The sequence below is a fragment of the Salvelinus alpinus genome, chromosome 3 (assembly GCF_045679555.1).
Source record: "Salvelinus alpinus chromosome 3, SLU_Salpinus.1, whole genome shotgun sequence".
Taxonomy (NCBI): domain Eukaryota; kingdom Metazoa; phylum Chordata; class Actinopteri; order Salmoniformes; family Salmonidae; genus Salvelinus; species Salvelinus alpinus.
In genome coordinates, this window is record NC_092088.1 from 37,319,152 (window position 1) to 37,336,547 (window position 17,396).

The window sequence follows — 17,396 nt, forward strand, 5'->3', positions numbered from 1 at the left end:
TTGTTGCTTACTAAGCGGTTACTAACTGTAACGTAGTCTGAGCTTGATCGATATCTTCATCAATACCCGTTGTCTCTTCTTTACCTTTCTCTGATCGTCACAAGAAGACACACTGTGTGTGTGTGTGTGTGTGTGTGTGTGTGTGTGTGTGTGTGTGTGTGTGTGTGTGTGTGTGTGTGTGTGTGTGTGTGTGTGTGTGTGTGTGTGTGTGTGTGTGTGTGTGTGTGTGTGTGTGTGTGTGTGTGAGAGAGAGAGAGAGAAAAGTGTGTACATATGGGCTTTATTTGTTGAGTGAAATGGTCAGTCTGACATTTTGTACAGTTCACCTCAATCTCTTATCTGTATCAGTATCTTATCATGATCAGTTTCCTGTGCAAATTCAAGTCTGTCCAAGTCTGAATCACTCTATTCAGAACAAGCACGATGCCTACCAGGGTTGGAGAGTCAACGTCAGTCCCTTCAGGAAGTTAATTAAAGTTTAAAAAATCTTCTTCATTCAATGTTCATTAATTGCCTAATGGAATTTGCCCTAACACTCCTGCCTGTCAAGTCAACACAGCCATTGGCGGGGACAATTTGCTATCTTACAGCAGGGTCATGATCAATAGTGACCAAATGGAAGAAAGTCGACTGAAACAGAGACTATCTGAACTTAACATTAACAAATGCTCATCCCAAAAACAAATGCTAATTTCCGATTGCCATTACAAAACATTTTCCATTGTGTGCCCTATTAATGAGCATGACCCAGATCTGTGTAGATGAAAGCCTGTTGGCCAGTGAAACACACAGCAGAGTCCATCATCAGCTCTGCCTAACCTTTTACAGGAAACACTGAGAGTGCAGGGTTTGAGTGGCATGGCTTGTTAATGAGACTATAGTGAGCCCTCTTTTGAACGAGGTCTGTCTGTGTTTGAACCTGGACCGTCTGAGTTTCAATATGAATTCCCCATGGGGCATTTCATTTTACATTACAGTCATTCAGATGCTCTTATCCAGAGCGACTTCCAACGTCAATTAGGGTTAAGTGCCTTGCTCAAGGGCACATTGACAGATTTTCCCCTTTTCGTCTCGGGGATTTGAACCAGCGACCTTTCAGTTACTGGTTACAACACTCTTAACCGCTAGGCTACCTGCCACATTCAAGGATGTAAATTCCATCAGTATTCCAGCCGAATAAAACTAAATTATGTAAAGCATTCTGATTTGACACAGATGGTTTGATGGAGCAGAATGAAGTTAGGAGGTATTCAGGAGGATCACAAGAGGGCACCAAATCATGTTTCCTACTTGTCATGATTTCTAAAATGTTTGTGTATAGTGCCCCCTATAGATAATGTGTCTATTGTACAGGAAACACAATGGCACAGTGGAGGGCATAGGGATTACTGGCTTTAACAGGCTGTTCTGGCATACAAGCACATTTTACCGCTGTTTCCAAGAACTCTCACGAAAACACAGCACACACGCAGGCACACACACACACACACACACCCACACACACATTGTTGTCTCTATTGAGCCTGATAGCAGTAGCCCTACCGTAGCGCAGCTGTGTATGCGTGTGCGTGCATATGACTACAGTATTCTGCTTTCCAGCATAGTGCTGCTGAGACTAGATCTGTCCTCCTGTGGGCTTTTATCCACCAGTAACATATCGCACTGTCAGTTATTTTGGGCTCCCGAGTGGTGCAGCACTGCATGTCAGTGCAAGAGGCATCACTACAGTCCCTGGTTCGAATCCAGGCTGTGTCATATCTGGCCGTGATTGGGTGCACAATTGGCCCAGCGTCGCCCGGGTTTGGTCAGGGTAGGCCGTCATTGTAAATATGAATTTGTTCTTAACTGACTTGCCTAGTTAAATAAAGGTTCAAATAAAAAATTTAATCTTATTCGGCTCCACGGTCAAAAGAAAGGACAAGCTGTTTTTCAGCTGGTTTAGTAGAGGGGGATGCTGTTTCACAAATCTCCTCTATTGCCCTCTTGCTCCCTCACACTCTCCTTCTCCATCTCTCCCTTTCTTTCTTTCATTCTTTCTTTCTTTCTCTCAATCTCTCTATCTCTCTCAATCTCTCCCTCTACAGAAGGCAACAGTTAGTTAGGTGTGACTGATCACATGCCTCTCACAGGGGACAAAAATTCAGCCTGGAATTAGGCTAGTAGTTGAATTCTCATTCCTGTTTCCATTATACAAAATGCTACTCTCCTCTGCCCTTTACATCCCCCTTCCTTTATTCCCACCATCCATCCCTCCTAACTTTATTTTTTTCCTAGGGAATGTTTGCCATATAGTGTCTCCCATGGCTTTGTTCTGTGTGTGAGGCCACTGCCAGTAGATCCGTGTATATCACCTCTGCCTCTGACAACATAATGGTGATGGGGTGCACTCCAGGTCAGGAGCTCGTAGTGTAGTGATGAAGTGAGCCACGCTCATTCATAAGCAGTGGTATAAAGTACTTAAGTAGTACTTTAAAATATTATTACTTAAGTCGTTTTTTGGGGTATCTGTACTTTACTTTAGTATTTATATTTTTGACAACTTTTACTTTTACTTCACTACATTCCTAAAGAAAATTATGTACTTTTTACTCCATACATTTTGCCTGACACCCAAAAGTACTAGTTACAATTGGAATGCTTTGCAGTAGAGGAAACATTTCCAATTCACGCACTTATCAAGAGAACGTCCCTGGTCATCCCTACTGCCTCACATCTGGTGGACTCACAATACATAAATTATTCCTTTGTAAATTATGTCTGAGTGTTGGAGTGTGCCCCTGGCTGTCAAAAAAAGTTATAAAAAAGGAAATTGTGCCATCTGATTTGCTAAATATAAGGAATTTGATGTATAGCATATACTTTTACTTTGTACTTTTACTCAAGTATAAAAATGTAGTACTTTTTCCACCACTGTACTTAAAGTACATTTAAAATCAGATATTTTCAGACTTTTACTCAAGTAGTATTTTACTGGGTTACTTTCACTTTTACTTGAGTCATTTTATATTAAGGTATCTTTACTTTTACTCAAGTATGACATTTGAGTACTTTTTCCAACTCAAAGATGGCGCCGGAGGGGATGGCTGCCGTCTTATCGGCTCTTAATCAACCATGCTATTTTGTTTGTTTTTCCCCGTTGTTTGTAACTTGTTTTGTACATAATGTTGCTGCTACCGTCTCTTATGACTGAAAAGAGCTTCTGGACATCAGAACTGGGATTACTCACCTCAGATTAGACAAAGAGGTTTTTTCAATGAGTCGGACGGGAGGGATATACTACAGACACCCGACCAGTCCCAGATCTCCATCATTCGCTGGAGCAGGAAACTGAGATTTTGCAGGGATCAGGGTGCCTTGTAAAGAACAGGTGACAAGTGGCTAATCTGCCTTTACCTTCCCTCCTGCTAGCTAACGTTCAATCGCTGGAAAATAAAAGTGACGAACTGAAAGCACATATATCCTACCAATGGGACATTAAAAACTGTAATATCTTATGTTTCACCGAGTCGTGGCTGAATGTTGACATTAAGAACATACAGCTGTCGGGATATACACTCTATTGGCAGGATAGAACAGCAGCCTCTGGTAAGACACGGGGCGGGGGCCTAAGTATACAGTGGGGAGAACAAGTATTTGATACACTGCCGATTTTGCAGGTTTTCCTACTTACAAAGCATGTAGAGGTCTGTAATTTTTATCATAGGTACACTTCAACTGTGAGAGACGGAATCTAAAACAAAAATCCCGAAAATCACATTGTATGATTTTTAAATAATTCATTTGCATTTTATTGCATGACATAAGTATTTGATACATCAGAAAAGCAGAACTTAATATTTGGTACATAAACCTTTGTTTGCAATTACAGAGGTCATACGTTTCCTGTAGTTCTTGACCAGGTTTGCACACACTGCAGCAGGGATTTTGGCCCACTCCTCCATACAGACCTATGTAAACAACAGCTGGTGCACGATATCTAAGGAAGTCTCAAGGTTTTGCTCGCCTGAGGTAGAGTATGTCATGATAAACTGTAGACCACACTATCTACCTAGAGTTTTTATCTGTATTTTTCGTAGCTGTCTATATACCACAACAGACCGATGATGGCACTAAAACCGCACTCAATGAGCTACATGCCGCCATAAGCAAACAGGAAAACGCTCATCCAGAGGCGGCGCTGATAGTGGCCGGGGACTTCAATGCAGTTTAACTTAAGTCAGTTTTACCTCATTTCTATCAGCATGTTAAATTCTAGAACACCTTTACTCCACACACAGAGAACCGTACAAAGCTCTCCCTCGCCCTCCATTTTGTCACGCCCTGGCCTTAGTTATTTTTGTTTTCTTTATTATTTTTTAGTTAGGTCAGGGTGTGACATGGGGGATGTTTGTGTGTTTTGTCTAGTCTAGGGTGTTTGTATTGTCTAGGGGGTTTTGTAGAGTTCATGGGGTTGTGTTCAGTGTAGGTGTTTATGTAAGTCTATGGTTGCCTGGATTGGTTCTCAATTAGAGACAGCTGTCTATCGTTGTCTCTGATTGGGATCCATATTTTAGACAGCCATAGGCATTAGGTAGGTTGTGGGTAATTGTCTATGTTTTGACGTTAGTTGCTTGTGTCTGCACTTTCATTTGATAGCTTCACGGTCGTTTGTTGTTTTGTCTAGTTTGTATTAGTGTTCGTGTTCGTTTCGTCTTCTATTAAAAAGAACATGTATTTATATCACGCTGCGCCTTGGTCCTCTCTTTCACCTAATGACGACCGTGACACATTTGGCAAATTTGACCATAATTCTATCCTCCTGATTCCTGCTTACAAGCAAAAATTAAAGAAGGAAGCACCAGTGATTCAGTCAAAAAAAAGTGGTCAGATGAAGCAGATGCTAAACTACAGGACTGTTTTGCTAGCACCCACTGGAATATGTTCCAGGATTCTTCCGATGGCATTGAGGAGTTAACTACATCAGTCACTGTCTTTATCAATAAGTGCATCGAGGACGTCGTCTCCACAGTGACTGTACGTACATACCCCAACCAGAAACCATGGATTATAGGCAACATTCGCACTGAGCTAAAGGGTAGAGCTGCCGCTTTCAAGGAGCGGGACTCTAATCCGGAAGCTCATAAGAAATCCAGCTATGCCCTCTGACGAACCATCAAACAGGCAACGCGTCAATACAGGACTAGGATCGAATCGTACTACACCGGTTCCGACACTCGTCGGATGTGGCAGGGCTTGCTAACTATTAAGGACTACAAAGGGAAGCACAGCCGAGAGCTGCCCAGTGACACGAGCCTACCAGATGAGCTAAATTACCTCTATGCTTGCTTCGAGGCAAGTAACACTGAAACATGCATGAGAGCACCAGCTGTTCTAGATGACTGTGTGATCACGCTTTACGCAGCCGTTGTGAGTAAGACCTTTTAACAGGTCAACTTTCACAAGGGCACAGAGCCAGATGGATTGCCAGGACGTGTACACTGATCATGCGCTGACAAACTGGCAAGTGTCTTCACTGACATTTTCAACCTTTCCATGTCTGAGTCTGTAATACCAACATGTTTCAAGCAGACCACCATAGTCCCTGTGCCCAAGAACACTTAGGTAACCTGCCTAAATGACTACCGACCCATAGCACTCACATCTGTAGCCATGACGTGCTTTGAAAGGCTGGTCATGGCTCACATCAACTCCATTATCCCAGAAACCCTAGACCCACCCCAATTTGCATACCGCCCCAACAGATCCACAGGTGATGTAATCTCTATTGCACTCCACACTGTCCTTTCACACCTGGACAAAAGGAATACCCTCAAAGCTCATCACTAAGCTAAGGACCCTGGGACTTCCTGACGGACCGCCCCCAGGTGGTAAGGGTAGGTAACAACACATCCGCCACACTGATCCTCAACACGGGGTTCCCTCAGGGGTGCGTTCTCAGTCCCTTCCTGAACTCCCTGTTCACTCATGACTGCACGGCCAGGCATGACTCCAACACAATCATTAAGTTTGCTGATGACACAACGGTGGTAGGCCTGATCACCGACGACGATGAGACAGCCTATAGGGAGGAGGTCAGAGACCTGACCTTGTGGTGCAAGGACATCAACCTCTCCCTCAACATGATCAAGACAAAGGAGATGACTGTGGACTATAGGAAAAGGAGGTCCGAGCACGCCGCAATTCTCATCGACGGGGCTGTAGTGGAGCAGGTTGAGAGCTTCAAGTTCCTTGGTGTCCACATCACCAACAAACTAACCTGGTCCAAGCACACCAAGACAGTCGTGAAGAGGGCACGACAACACCTATTCCCCCTCAGGAGACTGAAAAGATTTGGCATGGGTCCTCAGATCCTCAAATGATTTTACAGCTGCACCATCGAGAGCATCCTGATGGGTTGCACCACTGCCTGGTATGGCAACTGTTCGGCCTCCGACCACAAGGCACTTACAGAGGGTAGTGCGTATGGCCCAGTACATCACCGGGGCCAAGCTTCCTGCCATCCTAGACCTCTATACCAGGCGGTGTCAGAGGAAGGCCCTAAAAATTGTCAAAGCCTCCAGCCACCCTAGTCATAGGCTGTTCTCTCTGCTACTGCACGGCAAGCGGTACCGGAGCACCAAGTCTAGGTCCAAGAGGCTTCTAAACAGCTTCTACCCCCAAGCCATAAGACTCCTGAACAGCAAATCAAATGGCTACCCAGACTATTTATATCCCCCCCCCCCCACGCACACACACAGTGACTCTGTTTCGGTACCCCCCGCTTTTGTTATTTACTGCTGCTCTTTAATTATTTGTTATTCTTATCTCACTTTTTTTTTTTTGGGGGGGGGGTATTTTCTTTAAACTGCATTGTTTGTTAAGGGCTTGTAAGTAAGAATTTCACTGTAAGGTCTACACGGCGCATGTGACAAATAAAATTTGATTATATTTGGTTTGAACTCCAGCACTATCTGAGGTGTTATCAGCTCATCACTCAGAGCTGTAGTGTCAGGCCTCTAGTGTTTTGTCCTAAAGGTATCACCAATGTTGACCAATTACCCAATTTATTAGATGCATATTTATGAGTTGAACTTCTTTGATCAGTCAGTGTGTGATAAGGTGCTACACTCAAACTTTTTCTCTGCATTCATTTTGTAAGCTAGTACTGAATGAATGAGAGGCAGTGAATGTGATTGTTTTTAAAAGGCTAGCTAGATACTGAATGTATTATTTATTTTAATACACCTACAATTCATAACAAATGTAAAGAGCTTTACTAGATAGCTATTAGTTTGTGAATAGGAGGGGAGGGTGTTGTAAAGGCGGATTACGTTTCGATTAAACACGTTTGGGGGAGCCCATTCTGCAGGGGGAATGTTTACGCAAGCAGGGAGGAGAGACGTAAGAGCAGAGACGGGGGCCATTGTTCGCGTCTGGTTAGGAACAAAGGGTTTGGCTCCGTATCTAGCTGGCTAGATCCCCACTTTTCAACATCTGGGTTGCTTAAAAAAACGCGACTTTGTAAGTGCAAAAATAACGAGACCGAGGACGTACTCATTCGCTTTAACTTTTGTTTTGCTTTTCGTTTTGTTTCGGAGAGGAAAACGGAAATAACGACTACGCTGAAAGGTGCTCCAAATTGGGACGGCTAGCATCCAAGCTAGCCTGCTAACACCGAGCAGTGCTGTTACTGTTGGAAAGAACACCGCGTTTCGGTGAATCATTCTGTGCAGGTATGGTGGATTAAAGTTAGCAATTAACTATACCAGTTACTAACGTGCCTTGTTACAATCTAAGTAGAAATCATATTATAAGGCACATTTCAAGTGTGGTCCGTGCAGCTAACTAACGTTATAGCTAGCTTGCTTAGCATTGGCGAATCCCAGTTAGCTATTCACTGCCACACTAGCTAGTTTAGCATTGGCTAACGCTAGTTAGCTATTCACTGCCACACTAGCTAGTTTAGCATTGGCTAACGCCAGTTAGCTATTCACTGCCACACTGGTCAAGACAATCTTGCTGCTGTTGTAGCTAGCTTGTCATCAGCATCAGTCAAACCTTTTGTTCAGCTGATCTCATTCTTTAGTATTAATCAAGACAATGAATGAGGAATTCACCATGTAGTTGTCTGCTATAGGTTCTCAGCTCTGTGAATTCCATTGTCTTTTATGCTAACGATATAATTATGCTGCCATTCTGTTTATTTTTTAACCCTCAAATCAATGGACGATTTTAGGGGATTAAATTATCGTTCTAACCATGGTGGTTTTATATTCTGTAGTGTGCCACCGTATTCCATAGCAAAACATGGATGGTGTATTGCCAATGAGGTTTTACTCAAAAGGCTCAGACTTTTCTGTTTCGATCTCTACGCGGGCCGTCACCTGTGTCTGACTGGGCCATGCATGGCTCCGGCGGACCTTCCCAGACTTGGGGCCAAGCCCCGGTTCTGGGTAACGTTACTTTTTAGCCTGCATTTACATAACAATGGCTACATGTTAACTTTAACACCTTACAGAACAAAAAGTATGTGGTGTCACATTCCTGATGGAAACATAATTACACTTGAGCGTTCGTTTAAAAAACACCAGCGACCCACTAGTGTGGGGTTAAATCTCAGTGGAAAAGCACCATCTCCAATCATATCTGTAGGGCTAGGGAAATTGTCATGTAGGCCCAACGTAACAGATATAGGATCTGCTCATCCTCCCCAAATCCCATTGAAGGGAACATTCAAAGCAGACCTTAGATCAGTAGTGGCAACTTCACCCCACTCCAAAATGGCATACACACACCTGTATACAGGCTACCATCTGGAGAAGAGGGGAGAGGTCTGTCACCCCTTCTATATATGGGCCATCAGACGGAGAGTGTTTTGAGTTTTACACACTTCATACGTATATACTCAAATCAAATTTTATTTGTCACATGCGCCGAATACAACCTTACAGTGAATTGCTTACTTACTGTTTTCTAGTCGAAGCTCATCCCATATAACCACTGCTGTACACCTTTTCTATTCATGTACTGTCCATAATGTATATACACACACCATCATTTACATATATATTCCGGACTCTGACATTGCTCTTTCTAATATTTTGATATTTCCTAGTTCCTTTCTTACTTTTTGGGGGATTTGCATGTATTGTTTGGAGTGATGCACCGATATGACATTTTTGGCCGATATCTGATATTTTCCTTGCCAAATAAAACAATACAGATAATCTTAAGAATTCTAGTACAGTTAAATAGTTTACACACACATGGATGCAGCGGTCTAAGGCACTGCATCTCAGCGCAAGAGGCTCCACTACAGTCCCTGGTTCAAATCCAGGCTCTATTGTTTACTAGGGATTGTTTACTAGGATTAAATGTCAGGAATTGTGAAAAACTGAGTTTAAATGTATTTGGCTAAGGTGTATGTAAACTTACGAATTCAACTGTATGTAGCTTGGTGTCATCTAAAATAACCCTAATTTATAAGATTAGCCACAATAGTGGACTTTGCGGTTAGCCTTCAAAATAAAAGTATGGCATAATTCTACTATTTGTATTCATTTGCATTGCTGTCAATGACATACTTTTAATTTGAAGGCAACCGCAAATTCCACTATAGTGCCTAATCCTTATTGTGGCTAGCTTCCCAACACATAACCCGGTCCGGTCGAGCCTCACTAGCCAGATGAAGCTAGCTGGCTGCTTATAACATTAGCTTTGGGCAACAGGGTTGAGTAGCTGGCTAGCTATTTATTTTCATGACCTGAAGTTCAATTTTAATAGGTGAACAACAAGCAACCTAGCTAATACATCTGCCACACTGATCCTCAACACTGGAGCTCCCCAGGGGTGCGTGCTCAATCCCCCCCTGTACTCCCTGTTCACCCACGACTGCATGGCCAGGCACGACTCCAACACTATCAAGTTTGCAGACGACACAACAGTGGTAGGCCTGATCAACGACAAGAAGGCCTATAGGGAGGAGGTCAGAGACCTGGCCGGGTGGTGCCAGAATAACAACCTATCCCTCAACGTAACCAAGACTAAGGAGATGATTGTGGGCTACAGGAAAAGGAGGACCGAGCACGCCCCCATTCTCATCGGCGGGGCTGTAGTGGAGCAGGTTGAGAGCTTCAAGTTCCTTGGTGTCCACATCAACAACAAACTAGAATGGTCCAAACACACCAAGACAGTTGTGAAGAGGGTACGACAAAGCCTGTCCCCCCTCAGGAAACTAAAAAGATTTGGCATGGGTCCTGAGGTCCTCAAAAGGTTCTACAGCTGCAACATCGAGAGCATCCTGACTGGTTGCATCACTGCCTGGTACGGCAATTGCTCGGCCTCTGTCTGCAAGGCACTACAAAGGGTAGTGAGTACGGCCCAGTACATCACTGGGACTAAGCTGCCTGCCATCCAGGACCTCTACACCAGGCGGTGTCAGAGGAAGGCCCTAAAAGACCCCAGCCACCCTAGTCATAGACTGTTCTCTCTACTACCGCATGACCAGTGGTACCGGAGTGCCAAGTCTAGGACAAAAAGGCTTCTCAACAGTTTTTACCCCCAAGCCATAAGATTCCTGAACAGGTAATCAAATGGCTACCTGGAAAATTGGCTATTTCCATTGTGTGCTCCCCCCAACCCACGCCCCAACCAGTCTTTTTACACTGCTACTACTCTCTGTTTATCATATGCATAGTCACTATAACTATACACTCATGTACGTACTACCTCAATTGGGCCGACCAACCAGTGCTCCCGCACATTAGCTAACCTGGCGATCTGCATTGTTTCCCACCACACGCCAACCCCTCTTTTACGCTACTGCTACTCTCTGTTCATCATATATGCATAGTCACTTTAACCATATCTACATGTACATACTACCTCAATCAGCCTGACTAACCGGTGTCTGTATGTAGCCTCGCTACTTTTATTGCCTCGTTACTGTATATAGCCAGTCTTTTTACTGTTGTTTTTATTTCTTTACCTACCTATTGTTCACCTAATACCTTTTTGCACTATTGGTTAGAGCCTGTAAGTAAGCATTTCACTGTAAGGTACCTGTTGTATTCGGCGCACGTGACAAATAAACTTTGATTTGATTTGAAATCATTGCTAAGAATAATGAAAATGACTGCAGTTTCTACTGGTCATTGTTTTCAGGCTGGTTGTGTTGGTGCTAACTACGTACCAAGCTAAAGCTAGCTACCCCAGAAGTTGCAGTCGAATAAATTATGCTTTATTATCAACGCGGTATTGTAAACACATCGTTCATCACCGGTGTTTGCTTGTTGCAGACTTTTTTTGAGTAACTTTGACAGTGCTGCTGTATCTTTTTTGACACGCAAAATACCAAAATGGTGTTTCATAGTATGTATGTCGTGAAGCTAATAGCATTGACGCTATTACTGTGTAACTCCGGTAGGGCAACATCTGAAAAATAGATCTCTTGGTAGTGTGTACCGATGCTCGACCAGTCGGCAAAGGCCAACATCACTCACGCCAGAGAACAGTTGGTTGTCAAGGGCAATGAATTTCATTATCTTGGCTTTAATGGATTTCGCGTTGTCTCGCTGAAATGTTCTTACTCTTTCAAATGACTGCTCGACTGGTTGACAGCTCGATCCACACATCAGACATTGTGGGCTAGGCTAAGAATGCTGTGCAACATTTTACATGGCGTCATTACGTCCTGTACCTACGTTATATAGGTATGTACGGTAGGTTTTTTATCATCGGCGTTAAATTAGACATCGGGCCGATACCGATGTTGCCATTTTTAGCTTATATCGGCCAAATGTTCACCAATATATTGTGCATCCCTACTTGTTAGGTATTACTGCACTATTGGAGCTAGGAACATAAGCATTTAGCTACACCCGCAATAACATCTGCAAAATAGGTGTACGCGACCAATAATACTTTATTTGATTTGACGCTATGCTGCTTAGGGCTGTCCCCAGAAAGAAAGAAAAAATCTTGGTAGTAAGAAGAGTTGTCTGTTCTTTCGACCAGTCAATTGGTCAATTTTTAACTGCATTTTTCCATTTATAGACACCTTGTTTTGAATAAAATCAACTACACTGAACAAAAATATAAACGCAACAGGTTAAGTGTTGGTTTCACGAGCTGAAGTAAAAAATGGCAGTTTTTATGCGCACAAATCTACTTCCTCTCATTCTTTGCACAAATTTGTTTACATCCCTGTTAGTGAGCATTTTTCCTTTGCCAAGATAATCCATCCACCTGACGGGTGTAGAATATCAAGAAGCTGATTAAACAGCACGATCATTACACAGGTGCACCTTGTGCTGGGGACATGAATCGTGTATGTGTGCCATTGAGGGTGAATGGACAAGACAATATATTTAAGTGCCTTGGAATGGAGTATGTTAGTAGGTGCCAGGCGCACCGGGTTGTGTCAAGAACTGCAATGCTTCTGGGTTTTTCACACAACAGTTTCCCGTGTGTATTGAGAATGGTCCACCACCCAAAGGACATCCAGACAACTTTACACAACTCTGGGTAGCATTGCAGTCAACATGTGCCAGCGTTCCACACTTTGTGAAGTCCATGCCCCGACGAATTGAGGCTCTTCTGTGGTCAAAAAGGGGGGTGCAACTCAATATTAGGAAGGTACTCCTAATGTTTGATATACTCAGCGTATATGGATGATTTATAAAGCCGGGCTCGTTGTTTTATAGACCTTATTAAGTTGGGGTTTCCTCTCAATTTTCTTAGACAATTAAGGCAATGGCTGTTTCCTCGTCTCCCTACTCCGCTGCTGCCTCCGCAGCATGGTTCCCAACACCAATATGCTGTTTAACTACGCTATTATGCACATAGAAACTTATAGAGAAAAGTGCCAATTCAACTGCGCAATGCAGATTACGTTTCAGAACCGCAGACAGACTGTTATCCATTGTGGGAGAAAGCGCATTAGTGTTGCATCATTATTCTTTTATAATAATTTACAATTCCAGTACCACATGTGCACCATGAAAAAAAAAAAATATATATATATTTGTGACTGCTCGACTGAAGAAATCTTGGTTGACCAACAGCCTATCGACCAAACAATCAACCAGTCGTCTAAATAGAGTCAGCTCTAATGCTGCTGCCCCAGACCTCTGGAAGTTGGGGAACCAATGTCATCCATTGCCACCTGTCATATAGACAAGGACCCCCCCTCGTCCAATTATTAGAACTAGGACTGATCCCAAAGTAGGGTGTGTGGATCAGACTTCACATCCATTATATTCTGTTGGACTGGCATGCTGCATTGCTATAGGGTAAAACCATTTTAATTCAATCTCTTTTTGAGAACACCCCATTTTTATTTGAAAGAACTTCTATACATATTTGCCCATTGTAGAAGTGCTCAGAAAGTGAAGGTCAAAACAATTTAAGAAAGGTGGTCAAAATGTACCTATTTTGCATACCATACCATGAGACATCCATCTCTTATTCACTGGAAAAAATCAACGGTTTATCTAATTAAAAAGCTTACAAACAGGGTTGTCAAACTGTTTTATAATATCTTGATGTAAAATTTTTACTTTAATTTACGTTTATCTAAAAACGCGTCATTTTTTTCCTTCTGTCTCCATATTTGCATATGTTTTAGCTTAGACACTATTTTACATCATTTGAGGTTTTTGTGTTGTGCCTACCATTGGTTGAGACACAACATGTTCTTGAATACAGGGTGGTGGGTGTTATGTTTTGGCTGATAAATGTGCTAAAATGGGAATACAAATTACATTTTGACTTTAAAATGGTACCACAAAGGTGGTTGGAGGTTGGCATATCAGAGAATGTTGACTTGAATGGGAATATGTTTTAAATTATACTGTCAATCCTCCATAGGAAGAAACCTATTGAAATTAGAGGTCGAACGATTATGATTTTAACGCCGATACCGATTATTGGAGCACCAAAAAAGCCGATACCGATTTAATCGGCCAATTTTTATTTATTTGTAATAATGACAATTACAACAATACTGAATGAACACTTATTTTAACTTAATATAATACATCAATAAAATCAATTTAGTCTCAAATAAATAATGAAACATGTTCATTTTGGTTGAAATAATGCAAAAACACTGTGTTGGAGAAGAAAGTAAAAGTGCAATATGTGCCATGTAAAAAAGCTCATGTTTAAGTTCCTTGCTCAGAACATGAGAACATATGAAAGCTGGTGGTTCCTTTTAACATGAGTCTATAATATTCCCAGGAAATAAGTTTTAGGTTGTAGTTATTATTAGGACTATTTCTCTCTCTACCATTTGTATTTCATATACCTTTGACTATTGGATAGGTACTTTAGTATTACCAGCTTAATCTCCGGAGTTGATGGGCTTGAAGTCATAAACAGTGCAATGCTTGAAGCATTGCGAAGAGCTGCTGGCAAATGCAGTAAAGTGCTGTTTGAATGAATGCTTACGAGCCTGCTGCTGCCTACCACCGCTCATTCAGACTGCTCTATCAAATCATAGACTTAGTTATAATATAACACACAGAAATACGAGCCGTAGGTCATTAATATGGTCAAATCCGGAAACTATCATTTCGAAAACAAAACGTTTATTCTTTCAGTGAAATACGGAACCGTTCCGTATTTTATCTAACGGTTGGCATCCATAAGTCAAAATATTGCTGTTACATTGCACAACCTTCAATGTTATGTCATAATTCCGTAGAATTCTGGCAAATAAGTTCGCAACGAGCCAGGCGGCCCAAACTGAAAAATAAGCAAACACGTTTGGTGTTCGCCAAAAGGCATGTGGGAGACTCCCCAAACATATGGAAGACGGTACTCTGGTCAGATGAGACGTATGTGTCAGGGTCCACAGACAGTCATGGACTACAAAAAGAAAACCAGCCACGTCACGGACACCGTCTTGCTTCCAAACAAACTAAACATGTTCTTTGCCCGCTTTGAGGATAATACAGTGCCACTGACGCGGCCCGCTACCAAGGACTGTGGGCTGGCTCTCCTCCGTGTCCGACGTGAGTAAGACATTTTTAAAGGTTGCCGGCCTAGATGGCATCTCAAGCTGCGTCCTCAGAGCATGCGCAGACCAGCTGGCTGGTGTGTTTACGGACATATTCAATCTCTTCCTATCCCAGTCTGTTGTCCCCACATGCGTCAAGATGGCCACCATTGTTCCTGTACCCAAGAAGGCAAAGGTAACTGAACTAAATGACTATCGCCCCGTAGCACTCACTTCTGTCATCATGAAGTGCCTTGAGAGGCTAGTCAAGGATCATATCACCTCCACCTTACTTGTCCCCCTAGACTCACTTCAATTTGCTTACCGCCCCAATAGGTCCACAGAAGATGCAATTTCAGCACACTGCACACTGCCCTATCCCACCTGGACAAGAGGAATGCTGTTAATTGACTATAGCTCAGCATTCAACACCATAGTACCCTCCAAGCTCATCAGCTAGAGGCCCTGTGTCTCAACCCCACCCTGTGTAATTGGGACAGCAGTGGAAAAGGTGGAAAGTTACTATTATTTTTTCTCCCATTCCTCGGCTTACCAATCACGGACAAACTTAAATGGTCCACCCACACAGACAGGAAGGCCAAAGAGATCAAGGACAACAACCACCTGAGCCACTGCCTGTTCACCCCGCTACCATCCAGAATGGCGAAGTCAGTACAGGTGCATCAAAGCGGGGACTGAGAGACTGAAAAACAGCTTTTAGCTCAAGGCCATCAGACTGTTAAATAGCCATCACTAGTATAGAGAGGCTGCTGCCTACATACACACTTGAATTCATTGGCCACTTTAATAAATGGATCACTAGTCACTTTAATAATGCCACTTGAGTAATGCAAGATCTGGAAACATTATTAATCTCATGTATATACTGTATTTTACACCATCTATTGCATCTGCCTATGCCACTCTGTCATTGCTCATTCATATATTTATATGTACACTACCGTTCAAAAGTTTGGGGTCACTTAGAAAAGTCCTTGTTTTGAAAGAAAAGCAAATGTTTGTCTTTTTTTTAATTACATCAAATTGATCAGAAATACAATAGTCTAAAGAAGGCCAGTTTTATTGCTTCTTTAATCAGGACAACAATTTTCAGCTGTGCTAACATAATTGCCTTTTAAAATGATCAACTTGGATTAGCTAACACAATGTGCCATTGGAACACAGGAGTGATGATGGTTGATAATGGGCCTCTGTACGCCTATGTAGATATTACATAAATCAGCCGTTTCCAGCAACAATAGTCATTTACAACATTTACAATGTTTACGCTGTATTTCTGATCAATTTGATGTTATTTTAATGGGCAAAAATGTTCTTTTATTTAAAAAAGACAAGGCCATTTCTAAGTGACCCCAAACTTTTGAACAGTAGTGTATATATTGTTATTCCTTTACTTAGATTTGTGTGTATTAGGTAGTTGTTGTGTAATTGTTAGATTACATGTTAGAAATTGCTGCACTGTCAGAACTAGAAGTGCAAGCATTTCGCTACACTCGCAATAACATCTGCTAACCATGTGTATGTGACCGATTTTAAGGTTTGATTTGAAGAATGAAGCTATATACAGGGAGTACCAGTACCATTTCAATGTGCAGGGGTGCGAGGCGTTTGAGGTAGATATGTACATAAAGGCAGGGTAAAGTGACTAGGCATCAGAATTAAGGTTGGATATTCCTCCCTCCTGGGTGAGGATCAAAGAGAGCCCCCCCCTCTCCCACCAGAGAGGAAGGGGAGAGTGGGCTGGTCCTGTGACTTTAACGACCAGTCATAAAGTCTATCTGAACTGCAATATGAAGAAGTCAAAAATCCTTTGTGTGTAGAGAGACTGCCCCAAAGCTTTAACATCAAAAGGTTGGACATTGAAACAATATTTCTAATGTGGGGATCTGAACAATAATCATGTTAAATCAGTTTTGTGTTATCATTAAGGATGGTATAACCAAATAACGGTAACTCTACAAATGTATACGTCCCAGTTATCAGATTTACATTGTCGTGGAAAATCGTCTCAGAAATATAACACTCGTAAGAACTTGTGAAATCAAATAGACTTTTTAATACAATGTATCACAAGCCGGAACGATCCGCGGATCCCACACCTTCCCAGAGCACTCGCTCTCTCTTTATACACATCCACACACATTAGATCATTACATACATTAATTAAATTACTTCTCCTATGGTCATCTGCCACCATTATCCTTCATTTCAGGCTTGCTGCTTGTCTACGCCCAATAACGCCTGTATCCGCTCTTGATTAGATTATAATGGAGGCAGGACCCCCTTGTCCCCTAAAATTTATATATGTCTATCTTGCCCTAAGCACTTATGGCCTTTACCCTAAGCACTTATGGCCGTTCCTGTCAATTTTATCTTCATAATGGTGTCCTGCTTT

The 17,396-nt window shown here is 42.3% G+C and overlaps 1 protein-coding gene across 6 annotated transcripts in view; it reads left to right on the forward strand.

The window, feature by feature from the left end:
* Positions 1 to 17,396, forward strand: part of LOC139570633 (LIM domain-binding protein 1-like) — a 60,077-nt gene that overhangs the window by 20,585 nt on the left and 22,096 nt on the right. The window contains exon 1 of one of the 6 annotated variants that reach the window (XM_071392671.1): positions 7,375 to 7,712. The exons of the other annotated variants lie outside the window; for them this stretch is intronic. The gene's annotated coding sequence lies outside the window, so the exon portion shown is untranslated. Of the gene's footprint in view, positions 1 to 7,374; positions 7,713 to 17,396 lie in introns of those variants that run through there. 6 annotated transcript variants of the gene reach the window in all.